The sequence below is a fragment of the Rhinolophus hipposideros genome, assembly GCF_964194185.1.
Source record: "Rhinolophus hipposideros genome assembly, chromosome: 8".
In the NCBI taxonomy this organism is placed as follows: Eukaryota; Metazoa; Chordata; class Mammalia; order Chiroptera; family Rhinolophidae; genus Rhinolophus; species Rhinolophus hipposideros.
The window spans coordinates 26148137-26161462 of NC_138054.1; positions in this window are offsets into that span (position 1 = coordinate 26148137).

Sequence of the window (13326 nt, forward strand, 5' to 3'; positions counted from 1 at the left end):
CCCACAGAATTCACCGTGCATACTGGTTGATAATTTCCAACCTGGTTTGAAAAGGAAAGAAATTGCATCAAGGGGTAAGTAGAAGTGATTGAAATCTAGTTGTCTGCCCCGTCCTGTTCTCCCCTTACGACATTTAGAACTTTTGTCCATTCTCATCATCCCTATTTATGCTATAAATGAGGAGTTTTCATTTTTATGTTAACAGTATGCCTTTTTTGTAAAAAAATACCTTAATGTCCCTGCTGCAGAATCAAAACAAATTACTGCGCCTGTTACCGTGTGAAATTTGAAGATTGCAAATATCTCTCTTAATGTTATTACTTGACTCCATTAAAAATAGATTGTGAATATTCCATGTCACATTATTCATGAGGCAGGGCCTATGCCTTTTGTCTGCCGGAGTAACAGTAGAAAGGGTAACGAGACACCAGAGCACACCTTTGTTTCTTTCACTAAATTTTTAATAACACCTCCAGCTAGCCAGTTGGTGAAGCTCAGCTCTTGCATAAAAGTGGAAAAGCACAGCTATCTCAGAGAAGACCAACTCTTTCAGTAGCTAATTTGAGTTTGCGTTCATCTACACCAGAGATGATTAAATTACCTATCGAGTGTGCCGAGCTATCAGGATTCAGGCCACGTAAAAGGTGAATTTCATCTGATTGATTTGAGACACGAATGGAACAATTGAGTTTTAAAAGCCCCACCTTAATTAAAGGCATAGCAAAGTATCACTCCCGGGCGAGTTCTTGACTGCCATTGCCTTTGAAAACTGGGTGGCGATAGTGATTTGACCCAAGTCATTTTGTTGTGTACCTGTTTGTTTAAACTGATTGTTTCACAGAAAGACACAAATTCAACGGAAGGCCTAAAAGGACTTGTCTGCTTTTTACTGTGTTTTTCTAGAGTTCTATTTGTTTAAATCTCTGCTGCTATATTATTTCTACAGTAAAAACTTTTCAGGAAGTACATAATGCGTTTATTTGAACAATATTTCATTCATTGAGTCAAATTTTAAAAATAAAAAGAAATAAGAAATTTTACCCCAAATCCTTCTAGCTTAAAAGTTTGTATTCTTTTTTTTTTTAAGTGTTCTTTTCCAATTTTTACATTTTATATTTTTTACCCTGTAATCAGGGTATTTACAATTTATGTCTAGATGGCTCTCTGTTTATAATATGGACACATACTTAAAACTGAAATATTTATATTTCACAAAGAGAATTTCAACATTTTTTATGGTTAAATTTTATTGAAATCTGAGTATTAGGAATTTTATCAGTCATTAAGATAAAGTCTTTTCAGAAGTTTTACTTTAAAGTTATTTTTTAAATAAAACATTTCAAGCATATCGGTAATTACAGAGACCAATATAATAAACATCAGTGTACCCATCATTCTACCATATTTACTTCTGATTTTGTTTTTGGAATAAAGCATTAAAAATATCTTCTGTAATATTCTGTTGGATATATTTTGGAAAATGTGCTTCCTTAACCCCATTCCTTTTCCTCTCTCCTCAGGGGCATCCACTTATACCAAAATTGATGTATATCATTGGCATGAATATTTTTATATCTTTACTTATACATATATCCCCATAAACAATATATAATACCACATTTTAACTTAATGGAAATGTTATCATAGTGTATATACCCTTTAGCACCTTGCACTTTTTATTTTTTTGCTCAACACTTTGTTTCTGAGATTTATCCATGATGGTATATACAGTTTTGTTCATTTATTTTAACTGCTGCATATAGAATTCTGTTTTATGAATACTTGGTGATTATTTATGTATTCTGTTGGGAGAGTTTTTGTTATTTCCAATTTTCCCTATTACAGACAATTCTGACGTGAGCAGCCTTTTGCATATTTGTTTGTGACAGAGATTCTTTAGGGTATATTCCTGGAAATAGAAATGCTGGATATTACCAAAGCTTTCCTTAAAGTGATTGTACCAATTTATATTCCCACTAATAGTATAGGAGAATTCCTGTTGCTCTACATCTTGCCAACCTTGGTATTATCAGACTTTTAAAATGTTTGTCAATCATATAGATATGAAATGTTACTTAATTTGCATTTTCTGATTCCTAGTGAGGTTGAATATCTTTTCATAAGTTTATAGGCCTGAAAGGTTTCGTTTCCTGTGAAATGCCTGTTCATGTACTTGGTCTATTTTTCCATCGGGTGCTTGCTTTTTTTTTTTTTTAATTAAAGTTTATTGGGGTGACAATTGTTAGTAAAGTTACGTAGGTCTCAGGTGTACAATTCTGTATTACATCATCTATATATATCACATTGTGTGTTCCCCACCCAGAGTCAGTTCTCTTTCCATCACCATATATTTGGGGTTGCTTGCTTTTTATCAATTTGTTTTTAAAAATATATTCTAAATGCTGGCTGTTTTGTTAGTTAAATGTACTGCAAACATCTTGCAGTCTATAGCTTATCTTTTCACTTTGGTTGAAGAGAGAATTTGTTTGTTTTGTTTTGTTTTGTTTTATTGTAGTCAAATGTATCAGTCTTTTCCTATGGGTTATGCTTTTTATAGCTTAGTTAAGAAACCTTCTCTAATTGGTTGTCATAAGCTCATCCCTTATATTTTCTTCTAAAAATGTTAAAATGCTTGCTTATAATATTAGCTTTTTGATGCACTTCTATGTGTATGGCATGAAATAGGATCTGATTTAAAATTTTTTCCCACATGGATAACAAACTAACATACTTATTGCAGATTATACCCCTTTCCCTCTGTGATGCTACCTCTGTCATGTCAAGTTTCTGTGTCTGTATGCTTTTGTCTCTGGCCTTCCTAAGCTATTCCACTGGTCATTTTGTCTACCTCTATAGCAAAAGCCGTAGTGTCTTAATTAAACTTATAAAAAAAACACTTAGTAGCTGGTACAGAAAACTTCCCTTTGACCTGTTTCAACCTCTTCAGCAATATTTTGGGTGCACTTGGCCCTTTGCTCTTGCTTGTGAAAAACTCCATTGGAATTTTTATTTGTACTACATTTATTATTTAATTCAGGAGAATTTAAATCATTTTGGTATTGATTCTTACCATCCATAAATGTAGTATATTATTCATTTATTTAGGCCTTCTTTTATGTCTTTCAATAACATCTTTAATTTTTAGCATAGTGTTTTTTACCTTTTCTTCATTGCTCTCATAGTTCTTTTTTAAAACTACCTTTTCTAACTGCCTGCTGCAATTATGGTGTATGAGAACAGTTGTTTTTTGTATGTTGATTTTCTATCCTGCAACTTTGCTGAACTTTTTTTTCAGTTTGTTGCAGATTATTTTAGATTTTCTATGTAAGATAATCATGAAATATGTAAATGATTACAACTTTGTTTTGCTCTTTCCAAAGTATTCTTCTTGGCACTAGCCACAACTCTATTGAAGAGGGACAGAATAGTAGACATTTTTGTCTTATTCATAACTTCCGGAGAAATGCTTTCAATTTTTCACAGTTTAATGTGATTTGGGAAGTAGGTTTGGATAGATAACCTTTAAAAAATAAGATTAAGAATTTATGTTTGTTTGGTAAAAATTTCTGTTTGTGTGCATGGGTATTTAATTTTATTGTGTAATTTTTGAGCATCAGTTGAGAAAAGAGTGTTGTTTAGTTTCTAAATCTTATGACCTTTATTTAATTTGTGAATGTCATGAATGACATTTATAGATTTCATAATGTTAAATTTATCCTTGTATTGCTGTGGGGAACAAACCCCAACTTGGTCATTTTGAAAAACTACATTGCTGATTTGTTTTGCTGAACTTTACTTGGGGTTTTTGTGTTTATGCTTATTCGTGAAATGGTTTATAATCTTTCTTATACTGTCCATATGTGGTTTTGATGTCAAGGTTTAACTCATCTCAAAATGAATAGGGCAGCATTTTCTTTTTTTCTGTTTCCTGGAACAGTTTGTGAATGATTGGGATTTTATGTTCTTGGAGTGTTGGATAGAACTCGTCTGGTCCTCTCTTTGGATGAGAAAAGGCAAAAGGGAGAGGGTATATTTTAAGCTTTAGTGACTATAGGTCTACTTAGGTTTTCACTTTCTCCACAAACCAAGTATAATAGATTATATATTTCAGGAAATGTTCTGTTTCTTCTAAGTTTTCAATTTAATTGCCACCATATTTAAAAATCAGTATGAAAAGAGAATGAAAAATTATATTCTCTGATTTAAAAAAAACTCTATGGTATCTATAATTATGTTCAATATTTTATTGTAATATTGTTTGTTTGTGCCTTTATCTTTTTCCTTGATTAATTTTGCTAACAGTTTGTTTTATGAGTTTTTGCAGCATTTTTACATTGTCATTTATTTCTATATCTTATTTAATAAGACTTCTTGCTTTACAGATGTATTATTTACAAGTGCATTTAAAATTTCTAATCATGTTTTCCACTAATTTCTTATTAATGAATTATACTTGAATTATATTTTGATTGGAGAACATGACCTGCATGATATTAGTTCTCTGATATTTGTTGAGATTTATTTTGAAGGCTTAAACATGGTCAATTTTCTTAGAGAATGTGTGCTTGAAAAGAATGTGTTTTCTAATTGCTGATAATAATATTGTTATACCAACTTTCCTTTGGTTGGTTTTTACATAGTATTTTTCCTATCCTTCCATTTTAAATCTTTCTATGTCCTTAGGCTCTAGGTGTGTATCTTTCTAAACAGCATCAACTGAATATTGTTTACCTTTTTAAAGTCTTCCAGACATAATTAAAATATAATTTCTAATCAAAACTTTTATTTCAAATCAAAACTACATGATTTGATTGTGTATGGGTGTGTGTGTGTGTTAAAGCACCTGACGTTTTGATCACACACACCAATTTCTCTGGCCAAAAGAATAGATACTGCTGTACTCAGCCAGTTCATTTTCTGGTATTCGAGGAAGGATCTTAATTTGCAAGGTTTTTTAAACCTACATTTGTTGTAATCGTACAGGAGAAACAAAAGCAGGAAGTTAGTTTTGCTTCTTGTTGCTAGTTTTACAAACTTCATTGAGATTTTTTTATATTTGGTAAATTAGGAAGTGTAGTTTCCATTCTGTCTTTTAACATGAAATAGACAATTTCCTAGGTTTTCCTTTCTGAGAAGTAGAACTGATTAGCACACTTCTATAAGATTTTTCTGCAGTAGCAATTTCCTAGTTGTTCTTAGGTAAGGAAGGCTGACTGGATATTTCCTATGACTTTTTGGATGAGTCAGGAACCATCCTTTCATTACCTTGTGATAGACTTGTCTGTATTTCACCTCTTGGACATACCTTCCCAGAGATTTCACACAAACTGCACTTCCTCTTTCCTTGTACTGAAACTACTTACTGTTCAAGTGACTCTAATTACAAGAGTAACAAGTTCTTAACTCAGCTGATCCCAGGGCACCCACAAACTTATGCTTTGTGCATCACTAAGGGTCCTCTGCCATCCACATGGAGATTTCTTATCCACTGATCACTGTTGGTCCAAGTTCCAGGTATGGGAAGTGGGTATGAAGTTTCCTAAGGAGTCTTCTTTTAGCTTGGAGAAACACAAGTACTTTCGTGAAAAAGAGCATTGAATCAGGAGTCAGGAGCTCTAACACAATCTCTGTATTCATCAGGTTCTCCAGAGAAACAGAACCAATATGATATATATATATATATATATATATATATATATATATATATATATATATATATATGTATGTATGTAAATATATAATGAATCTCTTTATGTATAAAGAGATTTATTATAAGGAATTGGCTTGTGTGATTATGGAGGCTGAGAAGTCCTAAGGTCAATCGTCAGCAAGCTGGAGACCGAGGAATGAGAGCCTGTTGTGTAGTTCCAGTCTAATTCTAAAGGCCTGAGAACCAAGAGAGCTGATGGTGTAAGTTCCAGTCTAAGAGCAGCGGAAGACCAATGTCCCATCTTATTAGGCAGACAAAGTTCCCTCTTAGCCTTTTGGTTCTATTCAGTGATTTGGTCTTTAATTGATTGGGTTGAAGCTCACGTATATTACGAAGGAAAATCTGCTTTACTCAGTCTACTGATTCAAATGTGTTAATCTCATCCATAAACACCCTCACAGACAATCCAGAATTATGTTTGACCAAATGTCTGGGCACCACATGGCCCTGTTAAGTTGACACATAAAATTAACCATCACAATCTCCAAAGTGCCAGTATATTTGTCAGGGTAAAAAACATTAGTTGTAACAAATAACTCCAAAATCTCAGTGGCTTACACAATAGAGTTTCTTTCTCTTACATGTCACAATTATCTTGCGTGTGTTCAGATTGCTGCCTTCACAGGTGATTGGGAGATAGCAGCTCCTTCTATCTTGTGGTTGTCTTATGGTGCTGCTATCTTCTACGGATTTCTTGGAGTCTTCTGCTGGATTATCTGCATTTAGCTGGCTGATGGATGAAAATAGAGTACATAGAGCATCATATAGGACCTTTAAAAAGACAGATTGGTTAATGGACAGATCACTTCTATTCACATTCCATTGGCCAGTACACCAACATGATCCCAATCTAACTGCGAAGGAGGCTGGGAAAGGCAATCTTTCGTTGTGCTAAGTAAGAGGAAATGGGACTGCTGAGCACATAGCCAGTCTTGCCAGAACCCTAACTAACTTTTAAACTTGGGCTTATCCCCTCTCTGAGCCTGTTTCCTTCTTTGGAAAGAGAAGAGGATGGACTAAATGCTCTCTAAGGGACTTTCCTCCTCTGACCATCTAAGTTCTATAATTCTGTCAAAACCCTGGCTAGGTCCTGGAAATACCCAGCTTGGACATGATCTCTCCCAGTCCAAGAGGGAAGAACAATGATCAGGGTTTCCCAGGATTTTCTAGGCTACACCTTCAGCCTTCGGGAAGTTTATTCATTTCCTGAAGTTCCTAGGAATCAGGAAGACTCACTCTCTCAAGGAGCAGTTTTACCCTATGTCAGGGTACCAGCCTCCTCACCCCTTACTTAATGTTGGCCATGAAACTTCCTCATCTCTTCTTCTCATGCTGTGAAAAGTGATGTGACCCCTTGGGCTCCTTCCCTAAGATTCTAGAGTACCAACAGAGGGGCCAAGGCTATATATACTCCAGGCCCAGGTAGCTTAGAAGAGGCCCTCACAAAAGGCTGGGCTGTGTCAGAGTGATTGTGTCTCAAGTTACCTTCTTTTCTGTAGTTGATGATTTGTAGTTTGTTTTCTTATTTGTTATCTGACTCCCCATTGGATTTTAGACCCTACAAAGTCAGAGATTATGTCTGCTTTAGTTATTACTGCATCCTCAAAGCCTATAACAGTACCTGGCATAAAGGAAATACTTTTTAATGAATAATTGTATAATTTAGTCTAAGTTCAAGGCAACAAGATTTCTTGGAGGGAAGTATGTTAGTAAATATATATGTGTATATATATGTGTACATATATATTTATGTATATATATATATTTTCTTGATTATGTTTTAATCTTATCTAAGTCTGTTGTTGACACTAGGAATTTCAGAATAACAAGCTAGAGGCCAATAACAGACTACCCCTCATGATTTAACCTAAGCTTGGGGACCCAGAAAAGTTAAAACTGAGAGTAAAAGTTTTACTGTTTGTCCAGGCCAGGAAGCATCTGCTGTCAGCATTCAGCTGAGCTGCACTTTCTCCACATTATCGTAATAGAGTATGTACCAAATTGTACTTTCATGGGACTGTGGCAGTTTAAGAGTATGAGCAGGCATTTCTAAACTAGAGAGTACAGTTGTCTTTGTAGTCCCATGGAGTATAGGAATTGGCTTTTCTCCTTATTTGTGTATCAAATAAAATCTGTGTGTCCTGAAGCTCTTCTTGTCCCTGAAAAAAAAAAAGGTGTGATTGATCTCTTCTTAGCTCATGCTTTCAGTTTCACTGTGATCACTGTTTCTTTGAAAAGTCTGATTTCCTTTACTTACCACTCCACCTTACAAATTAAACACAATTTGTAAGGTAAATATGCAGCAAAAAAAAGATAATACCATATCATATCACATATGTCAAGAGCCTGGTGCAGAGTAGGCACTCAATAAATAGCCCTACCATTGTTAATATTTTTATCATTATTGATGTCTTCTTATAGTAGTAACTGCCACTTACTAAGACTTTACTCTGTGCTAAGAACTGTGCTAAGGACTCTGCATACATTTTCTCATTTAATCCTGACAATATTCCTATGATGCATTGGTCAGGGCTTTCCAGAGAAACAGAACCAGACAGTCTGTCTCTCAAGGCTGATCTCAGCTTATCTGCAATGCTTCTTTGGGGCTAACTCATGTTGTTGGTTGGTTTTGTTTCTCAATTAGATCATGACAAATTTTTATTCTGGAAACTGGATAACCTTACTTTTAAATCACATATAGTCAATTAAGAGAAGTATATTTCTTTCACACAATTCACAAATATTTAAGAAATTAGCCATTCGTTGATGAGGGCTGCAATTTAAAGTCCACCTCTCCCAAGCCTGAGACCACACCACGCACTGCCTGGAGCTCTTTGATGCCTTCACCCAAGTTGTTTCCACCTGCCTGGTGGAGACCAGGCTTCACTGTGTCCCTGGATAAGTACAATTGTATGAGACACCTGATATAGCAATTCACTGATGTCCAGCGGTAAAGCTATACTCTTTTTGTTCCCTGCCTTACTGATTTGAAAATCAGAAATGCAAATATGTTTTCTGGCAGCCTTTGGGAAGTGGGATTACATATGCCATCTTTGACTGTATACATAATCTCCTCACAGATATTGATTATTTTATTTTTTTAATTGCTGTGGAACTCACTAAGCAATTTCTAATTCAATTAAAATGTTTATTATGTAACATTTGGTATATAAAGAAGAATATATGTAGTGAAGTTGTAAGTTGTGAGTATAATAAAACTGAGCAACCATGATTCTAGCCCAAGCTTAAAATCTACAATTTTATCAATACCATTGACATTTCCATATACTGCCCTAGCTCATTCCCCTCTGCATCACTCTTTATTACTTCTTTTATTTGTATACTTTTTTTTGATAAGACTAGAAAAACCTGAAATATTTTATGACTTAAAAAAAAATCAGTTCTAGTTCTCTCCACAAACTTTGAAATAATAAGCATGATCTCCATCGCAGGTACATCCCTCCCCAAACCCTCGCTTCCCGTACACTTAAATATAGGCTACAATTATTACTTCTCTATTTAGAGAATATTGTGGTTTCAGTTTTCATTGTGTCCTTGTGGGTTTTTTTCTGTTTTGGTTGCCATTATAAATGTCTCTTTATTCCCCCATGTGGTCACTTTCTTAAATACCTTCTTTACTAGGTCTTCAATGGAGTGTGGTTTGACTACGTATCTCCCAGCCTCCAGGATATTCAGATACTTTTTTTCCATTCCCAGTATAGAAAACATGTAATGATAATTTGGGCTGTGTTAACTGTGGGGGAAGGGAAGAGACCATACATCTCTTAAATGCCTATAATGTGTCAAGATTTTTACCTGTATTTACCCAGTTCAAAATTCCTATTAGGTAATTGTCATTATGTCTGGATTACAAGTGAGAAAACTGAAACTCAGAGAGGTAATTAAATGCCCTGCGTCCTACAGGTACTAAGTGGAGGAGCCAAGATTTGAACCCAGGTCTTGTGTGGGTGTGCTGGGTGGGGAGACAGTTCAGCCTAATGAGTCAGGCAGTTTCATTCTTACCCTGTTTCCCTGAAAATAAGACCTAGTCAGACAATCAGCTCTAATGCGTCTTTTGGAGCAAAAATTAATATTATATTATGTTATGTTATGTTATGTTATGTTATGTTATGTTATGTTATGTTATGTTATGTTATGTTAAAGACCTGGTCTTATAGTAAAATAAGACTGGGTGTATATTAATTTTTGCTCCAAAAGACGCAGTAGAGCTGATTATCTGACTAGGTCTTATTTTCGGGGAAACACAGTAGATAATTGACCCAACCCCTTTCTTATGGAAATGATAATACTAATCCTATTCACTTCACAGGGACTTTGCGGGGCTTAGTGAGGTAATACTGTTAGGGGACAGATACTGTAGCCATCAAAAGCACTGTGTTCTTTTCTGATGGTTAGGCAGTGAGTGGACATTTCGTTCTGGATCGTCATTATTTGTGGAGACCAACAAAATTGAACACCTCTAATTCAGACGTGATCCCAAACCTCAGTTCAGCCCTATGCTCACCCATTTACATTTCCCAAACTGCTCACACAGACTCTGGCTTGTGTATTCGCCCCTCTCCTACCCTCCAAGTCCTCTTACCAAAATGATACAAAAATAGGACCCGGGAAAGAAGGCCAGAATCAAGACTCCTAGCACACAAACTCAATAATAAGCTCATAAAATGGTGGGTTTTTTTTAAACTGAAATAAACTTGACATCTTGAGTACAATTAAGGAGTACAACATGTTAATTTGATACATTTATATATTGTAATGATTGCCATTGTCGTGATAATCAGCACCTCTATCAAGTTACATAATTATCCTTTCTTTATAGCAGTTGCAATAACTTTAATAGGATTTAAAAGTAGAATAAATTTTATATCAATGAATATAAAAATAGGTTAATTCATCACAGAGTCCTGAAGTGTAGCCAGCAAGGAAACAACTTTTAAACACAGAATGATGGTCACAGCTTTGGGAGTAATTTACAAATGAAAAAGCTTGTGTATGTAAGTAGTACCCATCAATGCCATTCCTAACTCTACTTCCGCCCCCAGCCCGTCAAAAGATCTGCATATCTAAAACTGATGATTCTTCTCCAACTTTTCTCTGCCTCTGGCATTAGGTTGGTTTTCTTCAACAACCTGCTGATTGGTCATGACAACAAGAAAGTGTGTGCATGTTAGTATTCTGAAGGTGGTTTGAAGACTTACTCCCAATGGTTGATAAACTTCCTCCTTCTTAACGGTTTTCTAGACTCCAATCCTAATCATCGCCTTCTTTCCAAATTCTCCATGTAGGTTGCTCAGGACTTACAAGTAATTGTAAACCACAGAGGTTCGTTCTCACCAACTGCTGGATTCAACCTGTAGAAAACTGGACAAAGCACAGCCAACCCTTTCAGGAGCCCAGAGCAACTCCAAAGTGAAGAAAGTGAACTCAATTTGTATTGTGTAAATTGTACCCCCGAACAGTCTCAGGAAGTATCACAGCTTCCTGATTACAAACCCAGATAGAGTCAAAGGCCACAGCTGCTAAGGACAAAAGCAACCAACCCAAAAAATGAAGAAAACCACATTGAAAGGCTGCAGTTGTGCAAAGTCCCATTAGGTACGTCAGGGTGTAAAAGAGAATTCAGATCAAGGAATTGGTTATGTGTCTCTCGCAAATAAAGATCACCTGGAGCTTTGGAAATAGGAATATCTGAGAGTTTTGACTGCTAATGTTATGAAGTCAGTTTCTGCGTGATCGCTTCCCTGCACAGCGTTTTAAATCTGATGAAGAATCATATCAGGGGTATGGGGTGAAATGATGGGAGCCTGGATGTTGGGACATTAAAGTGGAAAATCTTATCCCTTAAAATCTCTTCCCTGCTATTAAATATAAAAGCTACTGTGTATTCTCAAATTTAAAAAACAAGGTTGCACCTTGTAAGGGAGATCAGGATTGATTGCAAAGAGCAGAGTTCAAATTCCTTTGCTGACTAGTTGTGTGACGTTGGACAATTTAATCCTAGTTGCTTTATCTGTTAAATGGAAAGAATAATACCTATTTGTAGGGTTATTGTGAGGATCAGAGATTATATACATGTAAAATGCCTGAACCAGAGCATGCGTTCAATAATAGGTATTATGTTATTATTATTAACCAAATGGCTCTGATATTTATCATCTAGCATCCAATTTGAAACATAATAGGAATGAAAACTTCTATTCCTGGTAGTATTGTGGATTAGGTACCCTGAATAACACCCTAGGATGAAGCAAATAAAATTCTGGGTAAAATATTTTTAGATACTTGTAAACACATCTAAAGTAAGGAATTTGTTGATTTCAAAACCAGTAGTGAAAGTAGGAAATCTGGTCAGGAAACAAGTGCCAAGCCAGCTATCACCCTGAGGCTTTTTTCAAACTTCAGAGATTCCTTTCTCCTTGCCGACTTTATGAAGAAGTGCGTGGAGTCAGCAGTTAAAGCCTAGGCTGAGTAAGGTGAAGAATCTAATAGGAAACCCACCTTATTACACCCTCCGGGCAAGGGTGAGTAAAATCACACTGTGCAGAGAGAAATAAGGAAGCACCTTGGTGCTGGTGGAGGAGGCAGAAATCTCCCTTGAGAATTCATAAATGAGGTTGGTCCTCACTTGTGTTTTCTGTCAGAATTCATTTTAATTTACATGGGGAATTTGAAGCTAAAATTTTAATCTAACTATAGTCCCAGATTGGTAGCACCCCAGGCAAGTGAGATAGAGAGAGGGACATGTTATAAAGAAACTATAAAGTGAGATAGAAAGAGGGACATGTTATAAAGAAACTAAGGCTAGAGTGTGACGGTCCAACAGTTCCAGAAGGATATATAAGGAGAATATAAAAAAGCCAGTATTTCTTAGATCCAGGAAACCCAGTGAATCTCAAGCAGTATATATAAAACAGAAATTTTCCCTAGATAGATTAGACTGAAACAGGTTACAAATATATGAGAGAGAGAGAGAGAGAGAGAGAGAGAGAGAGAGAGAGAGAGATCTTAAATTAGTCAGAGAAAAGAAAAGTCACCTATAAAAAATGGGCAATTCGAGTGACAGTTCACTTCATAAGAGCAACTAAGGAAGAGAATACAGTGTAAGACTTTCTTAAGCATGCCGAGAGAAAATAGCTATCAATCTAGAATTCCACATCAAATGAAGCTATATTTCAATGAAGCATATATTTCAAAAGGGATTATATAAAGAATATTTTCAGGCAAACAAAACAGAGAAAAACAATAAAAACCCCTCCCCATCAATACCCAGAAAATGCATCACCCAAAGATACTCACTAAAGGAAAATCCTAAAGGATATACTTTAGCAGAATAAAAAATGAAAAGCCTGTGATGCAAAAAGGAATGCTGAACATTAATAAATATGACAGCATATCTCAGCAAACACTGACTATAAAACAACATACTATAACAATGCCTCATTTTTGGAAGGAAAATAGACTAGAATTAATACTGGGCTTATACTGGAATTAAAATTGTCCAAGATCCTTGATTATTTAAGAGCAAGGTAAAGATATTAACTTCAGACTTTATGTTAAGTCAGTGTGCTAAACTAGTTTGTTTAATTCCTGAAATA